The 14004-nt window shown below is 39.1% G+C and overlaps 1 protein-coding gene across 2 annotated transcripts in view; it reads left to right on the top strand.

Moving 5' to 3' along the window:
• The window catches only part of UBE3D (ubiquitin protein ligase E3D), an 80147-nt gene that overhangs the window by 25462 nt on the left and 40681 nt on the right, over positions 1–14004 (top strand). The gene's annotated exons all lie outside the window — the stretch shown is intronic.

Here is a 14004-nt window from a genome sequence, read left to right as displayed (position 1 = left end):
TCCTAATTTGTTCAGAATTTTTTTCCTTCTTGGTCGTGGCCATTTTTGTTCCCAACATATGCCCTGTTGATGGCCCTTCCCTGTTCCATGTTGTCTGTGGAAGGAAGAAGCATCTCTCTTAAGACTTCCAGTCTCTGGGAGAGTGACTGACATGTAGGATAGGAACAAACTGTGAACATGTCATGTAGAGCCTCTCTCCATATACCCTTATTTTGGCAAGGAATTCTTAACAGTTGTGCTCAGAATGTCCTCAATATACAGAGAATGCAGGTTATTCTCTGTATATTGAGGACATTGAATAACTTCTAAGGTGTTGTGAAGTTAAAATAGGGTTAAGTGTATCCAGACAGGGTATTTATAGTAATTCTCATTTCTCCTTAGAGCTGTATTCCTCTGTCTTTCTGAGGGTAGCCTTTAAGTGTTGTAGTGATTTGTATCTTACTCCTTCAGCAGTGAAACAGGGCTAGAAACACTTAGATGTGTGTTATGTGTGATAACACAAGTTCTGGCTAAGTCTGTCTGCAGTTAGGCTTTTAGCCTAAAATTTCATAAATCTCTCCTAACTAGGGAGATTTATGAAAATTCTTCTAGCAAATTAGTTGAAACTGCATGAAAAAAAGTATCTTATAAATGTGTTTGAGTTCCATTAGAGAAGAATACCTCATGCATTTTCTGCTCCATTCTTTATGGATCATGTGTGTGTGATTATGTTGGTTCCCTCCACTTTTCTCTCAGCAAGGCTACTTTTCTCCACCTACAAATCTGCTGTGCAGACAGAAGAAGTCTTCTTTCAAGTAACAGGTTCTTGGCAAATAACACCTTATGCAAACAGCCTTAGCTGCTGGGAGTGATAATAGTAAATACTTCTGAAGTGAGAGTGTTGTAAAAATGTATGAAGAAAATTGAAAATGTGGTTACAGGGCAATTTGACCATAACTTGATCTCAGAAAATATAGGTGAAGGTACAGTGGGAGGAAAATTGCACTTTTCCCTTTAGAGTAGAGTGCTAGGCAAAGCTTTGTCAAAAGGTCGTCAATAGTTTTTTGTATCTCATATGCATGTCTGAATGGTTTACAGCTTTTGCAGAAACCATTTCCTATGTAAAAATTAGCTGCTTATAAATTGGGAGTTGAAAAAGTACTTCCTGAAATTGTTTATTTTATTAGCTTTAAAGGGACAAGAATAAGCTGGGAAATTGAGTTTGTGGCTGAAAACCTAGAGGGTTTGTGTCCTACTGCTTTTATTACAGTCCATGTATAGTTAGATGTTTATGAAGCTGTTATTGATGTATTTCAGAATGTTGTTTATTTCTCCCAAGAATGGCTTTCATTCTGTGTATGACTCTAGAGTAATTCGCTTCTCATAAAAACATCAAGCTGTGTCCTATTTCACTGATTTTTGAATATCTGAGATTTTTGTAGTTTTTCAGTGACTCTTGCCTGTAGAAAACACATGGGACCACATAGACCAATAATTGATTGACTGAGGAGTGACCAGTGTTTCTCTGGTTTGTGCTCTCTGTAAGCTGATTTCTCTGTCTGGAATGATTGTGATTGTAAATAGAACATGAAAGGTCTGGTTTGTTTCAGATTTTTTTTTCCCTATTCCCTTTTTGAATTATTTCATGGTATCGAGTTAAGAGAACTGACACCATAGGTGGGATGAGTTACCTTAGAAGAGATGACTGAACAGTCAGGCAGAAATTTTTAAAAGGTAGTGTCGGATGCCAGTCAGGGTTTTGGGACAGGAAGGAAAAGAATACTTCTCAGAGTTTGATAGACATGTGGAAGCTATAAGCCTCATGAAATTTGAATGCTTAGGTATCAGACTGTTCTTCAGTACTGGTAACACCCTTTCCCACCTCTGGGAAAAAGTGTACTTAACTTTTAAGTATAACTTCCAGAAGAAATATCCTGACTTTCTTGCTTCTTGAAACTATACCTGCCATGTGCAGCAGCTTTTTATGGTAGTAACTTAGGAACTTAGTTCTTGCTGTTAAACACAGACCTGATATATCGTTCTGCTCTTGGGAGCTGTTGTATTTTTGGTATCTAATCTTTGCTATTTAAAATGGTCTTAGAAGTACAAATTGAAGTAGAGAAAACTGTTGGAATAAACTTTTTGTCTACTCAACAAATTCTCATATTTTTGCTCAAAAATTTTGCTCATTTTATCATTCCAGCTCAGCTTTTTGCTTAGGTTGCTTTTTTGGTTCGTCTTTTGAAATTTCACATTGAAGTCAGAGGAGGAAGGATTCTGACTGGTTTTTAAAATGGGATTTGTAATCCCAAATCACTTATCCATTTGTTGATAATCTGACTGATGGCCTGCCTTTCTTCTTGTGTATTGTGAAAGATGCTGTTGTATTAGTACTTGTCTTGCATGGTACTGCTTTTGGTCTCTGCGTTAAAAGTGTTAAATGCTATCTACAGAATAATTGGCAATGTAAAAGTATGAAATTGACTGTAAGGAATATTGCTTAACTACTTCTTATGGTCTAATTTTTTAAAAGAAAAGATAGATAAATATTTCTGTAAGATCTCTGATCACAAATATCATGAATCAGGATTTGTGATTCTGTAATGTGGTAAAACAAAAAGTAAATTTCAGGCTTTAACCTTTTTTCCATATTCTTCATATTTATTTATGAAACGCTGCAATTCAGGCAAGCACCGTTTTGGCAGTTTTCATGTGTCTGTGACTCATCTTGCTGTAGTTTAGCTCTTTGAGGAATATTAGGATTGGTAATAAGAGAAATGTCAAGTTGGGTGGTAACAAATTGTAAATTAAAAGCAGTAAGACTATCTGAAACTAATTTAAAATGTGTTGTCAGAAACAACTGCATTGCCAGGTAGTTAATAACACTTACAGGATGATAGGAATGTATAGAACGCCATGCTGGCTCAGAGCACTTTAGCATGTAGTTCTGTGTCATCCTTCCAACATCCAGAAATGTTCTTCAGAGTAGTGTGTAAGCACTTTCTTGTAGTGCTCAGCTCTGTAGTTATATTAAGGATGTCAGAGGATACAGCCCTGCCTGTTTCCTTTTACTGTTCATTCATCTTTTGATCATCTGCTTGAATAAATACTTTTTGGCCTTCTGGTGCTGTCTGCCTCCACAATCAAGTGATAAGTTCCAGAACTTCACTACTGATGTGTAGTACTCTTTTAACCTCCTATGAAATTATGTCCTGCTAGATTTTGGGTGGAGATTAGCAAACCACAGTTCAGAATTCCCACCAGATAAATGGACATGGGGATCCTAAACTACAGCATGCAGTATTCTTGTTTATTACAGTTAGGGACTAGACTTACTTGCTGGAAGGAAATCAATGTCATGTCTACTCAAGTCTTACTATGTATATGTGTATCTCTTATTTTGCTTTCCTTGTAACACTGTTTTTTTTAAAGCCAGATAGCCTAAATACAGTAGTGCTGATCCATTGAGGGTAATTTTATAATCATACATCAAACATAGAAGATTTCCACTTGGATGCTTGCAGTTTCTTTCTCATAGACTTATAAAGACTGTTGGGTTCGCTTGGGAACTGTAAGTACTCAACTCCTGTAATGCCTTTAAAATGACAGGATCTATTTGAGCAGGCAGGAATCAAATAATGAGCCAAGAGTGAAAAAGCAATCTTATAAAAGATTATTGGACAGATGGTTGACATGAACTACTTAAACCTCAAAACTTGATTTATTTATTGGATTTTAGTATCTTGGCCTGTTTTAAATTAATTAGCATTTGTTATTTCTATTGTATTTCTCCATGACAGGCTGTGTAAACTAACAGTACTTTACAATTTAAGTTGCCACTTTTACTTGAAATATTTTTAAATTGGTAAGGCTAAAGCAAATTGGGAGTGTATGACTTGACACCAACAAAGAAAGGCTTATTTATAAAATTGGTCAGGATACTTCCATCTTTGTGTGTGCAGCAAGAATAGGTTATTGCTGCTGGTTGCCTGAGTGCTGTAGCATCAAAACAGAACAAGCAATTCTTATGATGGCTCTTCTGTGTATTGGCCTTAAGCTATAAATTAAATTATTTCTATAATTAGGAAGCATAATAAGTGATACCTATTACAGAATCACAGAGTAGGTAAGGTTGGAAGGCACCACTGTGGTGCCATCTGGTCCAACCTCCCTGCTCAGGCAGGGTCATCTTAGAGCACATGGCACAGAATTGAACCCAGGTGGTTCCTGAATATCTCCAGTGAGGGAGACTCTACAACCTCTCTGAGCAGTGTGTTCCAATACTCAGTCACCTGTGCAGTAAAAAAGTTCTTCCTCATATCTGGGTGGAACTTCCTGTGCATCAGTTTCTACCATTGCTTCTTGCCCTATTGCTCAGCACCACTGAGAAGGGCCTGGCTTCAACCTCTGACACCTCCCTTTAGATCCTGATAGGCATTGATGAGGCCCCTCTCAGTTGCCTCTTCTCCAGATTGAACAGGCCCAGCTCCCTCCATCTTTCCTCATAAGAGAGATGCTCCAGTCACCTCATCAACTTTATTGTCCTCCACTGGACCTGCTCCAGGAGCTCCATGTCTCTCTTGTGCTGAGAAGCCCAGAACTGGACTCCAGATGTGGCCTCGTGAAAGCTGAGTAGAGGGGCAGGATCACCTCCCTTCACCTGTTGGCAATGCTTTGCCTAATGCACCCCAGGATACCATTGGCCTTCTTGGCCGCATGCTGGCTCATGGACAGCTTGTTGTCCACTAGGACTCCCAGGTCTGTCTCCCAGCAAGTCAGTCTGCAGCCTGTAGTAGAGGGTCTTCCCCAGGTGCAGGACCCTGCACTTGCCTTTGTTGAATTTCAGAAGGTTCCTCTTTGCCCCTCTCTCCACTCTGTCGAGGCCCTTCTGAAGGGCTGCAGAGCCCTCTGGGGTATCAGCCACTCCTCCAGCTTTGGGTCATCAGTGAACTTGCTGAGGAGGCCTCTGCCCCTCTATCAGTGCTGGGATCCCCGATGCAGGAAGAATGATGTGCAGGACTCCAATGATTTCAGAAAGCCAATTAATTACTTTATTGAACTGTATTATACTATAACTATATTACACTATATTACACTAACAAGAGCTATCACTAACTAACTAACCAGCCAACCCATGACTTTCTCCTGAGAGTTCCGACCCACACATGGATCCAGTTGGTCAATGAATCCAAAACACCATCACCAGAATCCAATCAAACAATCACCTTGGGTAAAAAATTTCCAGAACACATTCCACATTGGCACAAACACAGGAGCAGTGAATGACATAAGAATTGTTTTGATTCTCTTTACTCTGCTTCTCTCACAGCTTCTCTCAGGAGAAATCCTGAGAAAGCTAAGTCTCTCTCTGTTCAGAGGGTATGTGAATACCACATCCCTCCATCCAAGATATGGAGGAATAAGTTAAGCAATACTGGGCCCACTACGTTAAGCAATACTATCCCCCACTACCTGGGGGACATCACTAGTCCAGGCCTCCAACCAGACCCTGTGCCACAGATCAGGACCTTCTGAGATCTGTCCTTCAATTCAGTTCTCAATCCACTTCACCATATGTGGGCATGAATGTTTGAAGAAGACGTGAAGGAGATCTGACTGGAAAGCTGGGAAGGGTTGTTCCAGGGAATAAAATTATGCAGAATTTTAGAGCTTCAGCCAAGTAATTTCCAGAAGACTGGACTATTAGATCTACTCAGAAGTGAGATGTTGGACTGACCATGCCTGTTTTCCCAGTGTGTATGGCCGTAAGAGTAACAGCCCAATAGGTGTTCTTGCAGGGAGGTGAGTATTTTAGCTTAGTTTTCCACCTCTTCCAAAAGACTTTCAAATGCACCTTCAACATAACTCTTTTGCTCTCTGGAAGCAATTTGGAGTGACATCTGTAAGGCCCCAAAAACGTGCTTGACAAGACTCTTAAAAGGGCTTATGGTTTTTTATGTACTCTGACTTAGATGCATGGGAAGAATACTGGTAAGATGTTCTGAAGAGGTCAAGACAATAAAAAAAAATACTGGCAACTTTGGAAAATTAGAGAACTTCGACAAAAGTTTAGAGCAGCATTCAATCAACATAAAAGCATCTTCTCAAAGCATTGACTTAGCAAGCTCCATTCCCATCCATTTTTAAATTACTCAAAACTATAAGAAGAAGGAATAAGTAGAAGAAAGAGAAAGACAAGAAGGTACAGGAAAGAACAAGTATAGCTACCACTCCTCGTTCCAGAAGTGTTCAGCTGATAGAAATTCCAAGAAGAGGTAGGGTCAAGATGTACTCACTGCATGTCCTGGCTTAGATACCCTTTGGCTTTCCTGGGCCCCTCCCCACGGTGGGACTTCTGGTCATCTGGTCCCTCTGGGGCTAGAATGGGGCTCTGGAGTCAAGTGTGGAGCATTGCCTCCAGTGTGTCAGGGACTGGCAGCCTCTGCAGGGCTGGCATACAGGCCTGGGGGTATGTAGGGTGTGTGGGGCATGGCATCGCCTCATGAAAGGCAGGGCCCAACCTGCCCCTTCCCACACATGCACCTGAAAAGTTTCAAGCCAGAAATCCTTTTAGTCTCAGAACATCTTTGCATAGAGACCCACACTGGTACCACAGTCTTGATTGGACTGTTATTCAACCATTTGTTAATTACCAAGTGTGGTTTTATTTCTTTACCTATGGTGTGTTCTCCTACATCTGAAGTCCATTCTAATTAACTTTATATACAAAAGTTTTATAGCTGTCTTCTTTTCAGCTGTTGCATGTCCTGTTTGAACAAGATCGTCTGCTGAAAGACTTCTCATTGAGCTGGTGTCTGTGACAGTTTTTCCATGCCTACTTCACTTCCTTTTATCAAAAATCTGTTTTAGTCTGTCTGTAACATCAATTCCTGCATCAGCATTGACTTGGTTTAAACATAGATTTAAGTCTTCCATCTAAATCCCCTTTCTAATCCTTTTTTTCTTCTTCTGCTCTTGCTCATGTCCAGAACTGGGCTGCCAGGCTGCATGCCTCCCTTATCCTGTATCTTGTGCTTCTAAGCTGAGACTAGCTTTCCCTTTTTCTTAGGTGGCCTTGTGTGATTCCTCCTGCTGTGCCTCGTGTCTGCAGCCAAACAGCATGACTCTGGACAGCTCTGCCTAAGAACTGTCAAGGGCTCCATCAGCTCAGCAGGATTAAATAGGCACTGGTAAATCTCTGCTGTAGCAGAAAGGGGGAAGCTTCAGAATAGTTGAAAGGGAAAACTTAGGAAATAGCTCTGAGGAGAGGAGGTGTTAAAACAAGGGACAGTTTTGGGAAGGGTGGAGGGGTTATTTATGGAAGAGTATTTCCCTGCACAGAGGAAAACTGACAGACATGTGAGGACACATACTGGCAGAGGACATGGAGAAGGGGCTAGTGGAAATGTGAGTCTTTCCAGATATGCAGTCGATCTGCTGAGAGTTTCCAAAGTGAGCTGTGGGATGTAGCAGAAGATATAAAAAAAATCTATACTGGTTTAGGATTTTGACTTTAAGTAAAGTTTACTTTTAGGAGAGGAAGCTGTGCTCTTGACTGCTGGTTTTATTTATTTAGGATTTAATTGCTTGTTAAATTTGACATCTAGCCACATCTCATACTTCAGTTTTGTGCTACCTGCACAGAGTGAGCTTCTGTACAATTTTTGCAAGAGGTATAATTTTTTGTGGAGTGGGAAAATGATGATAAAAATAAACTCGTCTATTAAAATGGTGGTTTCAGTGTGAAAGGGAAAATATGACATATATGAAATTCTAACCTCAGTCATTAGGCTTTTGTTTGGCAATGGTTTAGATAGAATGAATAGAAAGAATAAATCTTGCTGTCAGCAAATTCAGGATCAACGACTTCTATTATTTGTGGTGTTACTTGCTTTGTTGCAGGTAATTGCATCCTAAAATACTGAATTTCCTTCTCTTCTGAAGTCAGTACATCAGGAAAAAACTTCAAAGCATCAAGCTGAGAGATTTTTGTGAGCAGTGATTACAGCCTTTTTTTTTTTTTTTTTTTGTACAGCAGGATAACTTCTCCCTTTGGATTCAGACATAATGTTCTGGAGTGCCTGGTATTTGTGAATATTTCTATATGGAATATCAACAGTGCTGTTGAAGAGATTTAATTTCACCCAAAGGTTTAAAAATCAGAGGCCAGAAAACATTTTCATCTTTATATTGTTCTGAAAATACATTTCAACTTCAGAAATGGCCCCCTGCTTGGTATAATAGGACTTAAAAAGGGAATTAAAGTTTATGGAGCATGTATAAATCTTCATGTGGCACAGCTGGTAGGAATAACCTCTGTTGAGATCACCCAGGCAAGTGCTTTATACTGTGGCTAGGGAACTTAGAGCTTTATGTACAGAGTAACAGCAGTGCCATCTCATCATACAGACCATTAGTTCATTCAGCTTTGATTTAATTTGATTTTTTCTTCTTAAATAATTTTTCTCTGCCGCTTGCCTGACTGGTTTTGCTGACAAAACCAGTGTTACTATTTGTGGCTATTCGACAGCCCTGAACGCATACCTGTTTCAATACTGTTAGGGCAGGGTATCAAAGACACCATCCCTCTGATACCAGTGACAGTGTTGAGACTGCTGGCTGCTGGGACAGTGGCAGTGAGCTCATATTAGGGCTATATTTTCTACATGGTGCTTAATTCCCGTGGTTTGTGGTTAGAGCCTTTCCTGGGGACAGTGGTGTGACCGTTAGTAGCAAGGCAAGAGGATAGATGGCACATTGCTGACTGGGTTTGCTGCCACCTCTCTGCCACTCTCCCTGTACGGCCTAGATGGGAAACTCAGATTGTCTTGCAGAAGCCAACCCTGCTTTTCAGTCATGGTCTTAGGTGTGGTTACTGCACCAACTGTTTGCCTTGCTTTTGCAGCACAGACATCTGAGCCACTTGACAGCCAAGTCCTCAGGTGCTGCAGTTTAGAGCATATGGTTGAAAGTAAATTGTTGCCAATTTTTGATTGCTTAAAGACACTGCACATTGAACCATGGAAGTTTAGGAAATGAGTGATGAGCAGTTCAGATGTCCAAGCAGGGTCAACTGCTGAGACCAGTAGCTTCATCAGCTATCTGACCTTTCATCCATCACGTCACTGTGTACCAAGACTGAGTGATGCAAATACCTCCCAGTGTAATCACAGCGCACAGAAATAGCAGGTTACACCAGCTTTACAGAATTTATGCATTGGGTCTGAATGTCTTCTTTTTTTCACCTGTAACTACTAATTTAAAAAAAAAAAATCTTATTTAATAAACCTCTGCTGATTTATCATAATTGCATCTGTCAATCCATTTCTAATGACTAGATGCACGAATTTGAACAGTCCCTTCCCTAAGGTCACATTAGTTAGTATAAGGTCAGACTGATATGTAGAACAATTTTTTTTCCAAACTCATAAGGATGTGTTAAAAATTTATGATGTTGCTTTAACAAGGCCCACTGAGATTTGGGATTATATATCTAAGGCCTTATTGAAGACAAAACCTTTCCTATGTTTAGCCATGCAGAGCAAAGCTGCTCTTCAGACAGCACTTTAAAAATTAAGATAATTTGATAAACATAGAATTGAAATCATAGAGAAAGGTATGAAGGATCTTCCCTCTGAATTCCTTTACTGCAAAGCCACAGTAACTATTAACAAATATAAAATGTAAATTGGAGTGGCTGCAGCAGTTTAATTTTAAGGCCATTTCACTAGACTAGGAACCAGCAGTGGAAATCTTTAGCATTGTTGGAAGAAAACTGCTTATAATACTGAAGAAAAGCAGATGATGGAAGATAGACCTCATTCCCTAGCAGGAGAATTCATTCTCCTGTACAATTAATCTGATTTCTTAGTGTCACTCTTCAGCACCCAAATCTCTGTTCTTTCTCTAAGAAGTAATTTTTACTCAGGTATGCTACTGTTGGGGCCTCAGTTTAGCATCCCTACTTCCTTCTCCTGGGAAACTCTAGAAGGAAAATCAAGTGGACTGTATTTCATGAGATATTTTATTTTCAACTCCCTCTTGTTTTCTTTGAGTAATTAGGAAATCAAACTGTTTCCACAGGCTTGGAAATTAAAAATCTGATTTAACATTAGGCCATTTAATTAAATTATAAAAGTTGAACCTAATATTTTTAGGAAGGGTATTTTATAGGAGGCCACAGTGCAGTTGGCAGGAAGTTTTAAGTTCCACATTTTCAAAGCACCAGTGTTGCTTTAGACATTTTCACTCCTCTGCTTAAATCTGAGCAACCTGTCTATCCAGAAACTTAAGTGCATTCTTTGTCTCTCTCAAGAAACCACGTGTTCTCCTTTTTTTAAGTGTTATAGATTGATAAAAAGGTACACTATTCCATTCAGCCTTCCTTTGGGTAAATTTCTACTATTTTAATTTTCAGTGTTTGCTGTGAAAGTATTTAGATTCACTGACAGTTCATAAAGAGCAGTCTGCAGGTAACTGAGCTGCACAGTCCCAGAAAACCTTGAAGAAAAAATGAAAGCCTGAATGTGGCTGGGGATGGTATTGCTTTTTATAAGCAGTGACACTGAATACTGTATGACAGAATGCAGACACATAGGTGTTCTAGATTAATGATTAAGCTACAGGTGCTGGTCTTTCAGCAGCATCTGCATGTGTTTTTACAGTGTGTAGATCCAACAGGAATATGTAATAGTGCCCCAGATAATGATGTTTTGTTTCCATAAGTGATGGGAATATTGTCTTGGAATGTCTTTGTATTCACCTTATTTAATGTAGAATGTTTTAGTCTGGATACAAAGTTCTGCTTTTATAGATGAACAGTTACTAAATCTTTAAATCTGATGAAACACCAAACAATTATTGTCCATCTCTTGAATTGTTTTGTTATTGTGGGGCCTTCTTTTGTTTTTTTCTGCAGCATCTCTGAGATTTGAGATTTTGTTAATAATGAGTATTGCAGTTGGGCACACATGACATAGTTGCTGCGGCTCTGTAGATATTTCAGTCAGAGTTACCAATTTGGAAATCATCTAGTAGCTGTTTTGGGCAAGCAGACCAGCTATATTTGGACTGACTTCAGTAATATCTGAGTGAATGAAAGAAGACTTCAGACAGATGAAACTAGAAAAAAAGTCAATCACAGATGAAACTAGGAGCTTAAATAACTCAAAATAATTCTTGACATTGCATTTGTGATGCTTAGAATTATTATAAGAGATCAAGAGTGGTAAGTACATTTTTTTAAAATCTTTGACATTGTATACTAATTTATTTTGAAATAGATATACTAATAAAATTCCATGCTGAGGTACTGCAGCTTGGTTCACTGCCCCTGTTTTCATTATGAGAACTTCTATTTTGAAAGCTAAATTACCTTTACAGTCTCCATCTTTTTTTTTATCACCTTGCTCTTAGAATAATTTGCTCACCTGAGAAGTGATTGAGTGAACAGAAGTAAATTAAATGCCATTTCAAATTACATAGGTCTTCTCTTTCTTAAACATCTGACCCTCAGTGGATCTGGGCATACTACTCATGAGGTTTTTGGAACTTTTTGTACTGAACTAGTACAAAAATTTAATTCTTGTATTTGATCTGCCTTGCCACTATTTAGAATGATGGTTTTGGATTTTTTGATTGCCTCTTTATCAACCTTTCACATTTTACATGGTGAAAAATAATTCTCAGATACTGGATGTAGCATTTGTACAGAGAAAAGCTTTCTATGAAGGGCCTTTGTATTTGCAGTAGGATACCTGAAACCACATTTTTTATGTTCACTAATATAACACTTCATTTTGATGATTTTTAAATAAAGATTATAGTTTCATGAAGAGATGTAAAGGCACTTTCAGAAGAGTAGTGTTATTGATAACATCTGGGCATTCAAAAACTTAAACGTGCCAATATTTTTGGAAAAGACATTTATGTCTTCCTCCTGAGTCTCCTATTTTATGATTGGAGTTTCCAGCCTTGAGAGGGGAAAGAGTGAGGAAAGGGTCTGTAAAATCATTCCCGTGTGAGAGTTTGGTGGAAGTGGAGCCCAGGAGACAGCAGAGATATTTTGAGTTTTCTCTGGTCCTTCTACCTAGTGTCATGATGCCTGGAGGGGCTGAGAGACAGCCTGTTGTCTCAGCCTTCAGGTGGGAAGCTCAGCTGCACACAGGAGATGCTGGCTGATGTGCAGACAGTGAGGAGAAGGTGCTCTACATTTATGATGCCTCTCCAGAGTCCCTTGATAAGATTCTGTAAATTCTTGGGGTTGGTTTATGGAAAAACACACCAAGGCAAATACCTTTTTTTTCTCTGGGAAAATGAAGTGTTTGTGGCACTACTTGGACTTGGTAGTGTTACGTTAACAGCTGTACTGTATGATCTCAGAGGTCTATCCCAATCTAAATGATTCTGTGGTTTTATATTTTCTGTCTGTCTTGACAGTTGCCTCCACCTTCCTTCTCCTGCCCTGACTTTTAAGCACATTTGCTTTATTTGCACAATTTTGGAGATGAACCTTCTGGATCATACTTTTCCCACAATATCTGTAATGCAAGTGTTCATCTAGATTAATACCTTGTTAATGATGAAAAATCTATAGGTTGACAACAACAGTTGAAGCAGAGTCTGCTGAGGAAGGCAGCCTGTCCAGCAGACATCACTAGTCCCAGAAGCAGGCTTCCTTAAAATTAAATGAATCTTTTAAGGGTGAGCTGTCTGGAATTACTTTACATTTACTAGAGTAACTATACTGATGTCAGCAGGTGCCCTGAAGGAGCTTTTGCACAGTACTTTGTTTTTCTACAGCTCTACTGTGCACTTGTACCCTTCAGGAAATAAGCACTATTAGAAGAGGTGTACACACATTTGCTGGGGCAAGTGTCCTTTATATACCCTTAAATACATATCCAAAGTGTTGAGAGGTTAGAAAAAAACTTAAAAAAAAGAGATGTAACCTGAGAATTCAAGTACTTGGTTCATACATACTGGGAAGAGAGGCTTTTTGGTTTGATGGTGTCACTGCTCACATTTGATATTCCTTGCAAGTAAGATGGCACCAGTCAGGCTGTTAGCATAGGTCAGTAGCACACTGCTGTGTCCTCTGCATCCATGCACAGTAGTCTACAGTTACTGTCATACATAAGGGAAATTATGAGCAATCTGTTCTAATTTAGAGCAAGATGTATCCAGGAAGGAATCAAGAGGTGCTTAAGGTGAAGAAAAGTGTTTTAAGAGGCATTGTAATCTATCCCTTCATTTCGAGTTGTATAGCCATATTCAAGAAAACTGCATTGTAGAGTCATAGTACTACTGTTGCTACTGCCATCCTCCACTATGGTGAATTATCAGCAGTGATCTGGCTGCAGGAATCTGATCTTTATTGTTTTCAGAAAAGTTACTTTAATTCTTTCTACCTGGGATGCAGTAAGACATGAAAAAAAATGCAGCTTAAAGCCTTAACACAGCCATGAAGGTGAAGAAGCTTATTCTAAAGCATTGGCCATGCAGTTTTATGAGAGTAATTTGCTTCTCCTTTTAGTAGGACTACATTACTTTGCTGCTGAGAAGTCAGCAATTGCATTGTACTTTGGAGCTGCACCAGCAATTCTGCATAGTGTGGATATTAAAGAGCAGTTACAGCAGACTTGAGGCGATGCTTAGCAAGAGCTGAACTCCAGTACTTTTCTTGGTTTTGTAGGAAAATTAAATTAATGTGGATTCTACTCTTGCACCCAGGTTGGCAAAAATTACGTAGGAATTTTTAAAAAGTAGTTTAAAATATATATATTGTGACAGAATTCACTGTCTGACATGTTTTCTTCCTGTTATATCTAGATATGTTTGACATCACAAGCCCAGCGGAAGCTTTTTCTCCATGGGCTTGTATCCCTCAGTCAGATGCTCTAAAAAGAGCTTCACTGTAACTATTGAAAATTTGCAGCAGTTTTCTGCTTTTACAGGTTCAGTTTTTGCAGTAAGCTGTTGATCTTGTAGATGAATGAAGCATGTTTCCATAGACAGTTGTTGCTA

Source organism: Anomalospiza imberbis, chromosome 3 (assembly GCF_031753505.1).
Source record: "Anomalospiza imberbis isolate Cuckoo-Finch-1a 21T00152 chromosome 3, ASM3175350v1, whole genome shotgun sequence".
NCBI lineage: Eukaryota > Metazoa > Chordata > Aves > Passeriformes > Viduidae > Anomalospiza > Anomalospiza imberbis.
The sequence above is the reverse complement of the archived record's forward strand: the minus strand, read 5'-3'. Positions and strand labels throughout refer to the sequence as shown.